Below are 1,622 nucleotides of genomic sequence, written 5' to 3'. Positions count from 1 at the left end.
AATTCACCAAGCTTTAATGGTTACACATGATTATTTCATGAATTTTAACCTCAAAGTAGTTGTGAATCTTCTTCTGTTAGGAATAAAATTTTTATTATAGTCATTTAATAAACAGGGCATTTCTTCTGGAGCTGTGAAGAGATGTTTTACATGTTAGATCCATTTGACAAAAGTCCTGTCTTTTAAAACATGAGAAAAGTTACGAAGGGTCACATGTTTCACACAGAGGATCTTGAGAGTCTGTCATGGATTCCTGCAGACTCCACAGGGGTCGACCTGCTGGAACCAAAAGATCCTTTGAAGGTGACAGGTCGAAACTAACCAGAGTTTGGAATGCATAATAGCCAGGTTTTCTGGCCAGGTTACCAAGAGATTAATGACTTAACATCCGAGTAGGAAATAGAAGTTTTAGCCAACTTTATTGCTGGGAGAGGAACTCTGTTATCTTAACTCCAAATAAAAGTTGGGTGACCAAAGGGTCAACACAGGTTATCACAGTTGTTTCCAAGGGAGGAACGCTACAATTTTATACTGTAGTTTTTAATATTTGTTCTTAATTTGGTCAATTTTACATTTCCTTTTATCTCGTGTTATTGTAAAGCATTTTGGTATTCTGAATGGTGTTGTAGAATGCTACATAAAAAATGTTCTTTCATTTGTTTGTCAGAAATTACCTTAAATTTCACTTATTTTAGTGTTATTGCACATTTGTTCTAATTCTGCAGGTTTTAGGTCACAGTTCAACTTTTAAAGTTTAAGATTATTTTATGAATTTCTCTCCTTAAGTCTAAAATTTTCCATTTTCATGTGAAGTGAACAAAATATTCTCTAGTACATGGGTGAGCAAACTATGTTCCAGGGGGCCATAAAACTATTTGCCCACCAAACGGGAATAAGTTCTTTTAATAATCCCTGTTAATCAGCGTCTCCCCATAGATGATGCACTAAAAATACAATAACTTTAGTTTAGCTGCAGAAAGTTATTTCTGCGTTTATGTGGTTTTGGAAAATGTGTTTTTCTGAGGTTTATGTGTGTTTTCCAAGTCAGACAGTTATTTCTCATTTGTTCCAACACCGCATGAATGCTCTAAGTTTGTGTTTGACCCTGAGGGACATCAACCCATTGGTGAAACTGACACTAAAATTAGAACAAAAGTCAAAGTTTTGAGATAAAACTCAAAATGTTCTGTTTTCAAATATACATATTAATGTTTAATCAACATTAAAGCATGTTTTCATTTAGATTCTGTTATTTATTTCTCTTATGAGATAAATTACCAAAAAACAGCAAAAATGTTTTACTGTCAGATGATAAAACAATCAATGTTTCACATGACTCATTTTCATTATTCACGATCCACGTAACGAGCAGACCACCACAAACGCCGCTGCAATGTGAGCGGAGCCGGAGCGCTTTGCCCGATCTGCTGTTGAAAGTAATGTGGAATGTTGATTGTTTTATTATCTCTCAGGAAAAACATTTTTGGTGTTTTTTAGCAAAGGCGATTGAGAAATATTGCTGTTCATTACTGAATGTGTGACGAATGTCGAATATGAAACTAGCTTAACCGCGCTGCTGACACCAGTGTCACAAGAGCAGAAAAGATATTTCGTGTGTATTT

This window comes from Oryzias melastigma, linkage group LG17 (genome assembly GCF_002922805.2).
Source record: "Oryzias melastigma strain HK-1 linkage group LG17, ASM292280v2, whole genome shotgun sequence".
Taxonomy (NCBI): Eukaryota; Metazoa; Chordata; class Actinopteri; order Beloniformes; family Adrianichthyidae; genus Oryzias; species Oryzias melastigma.
This window is presented reverse-complemented; position numbering follows the sequence as displayed.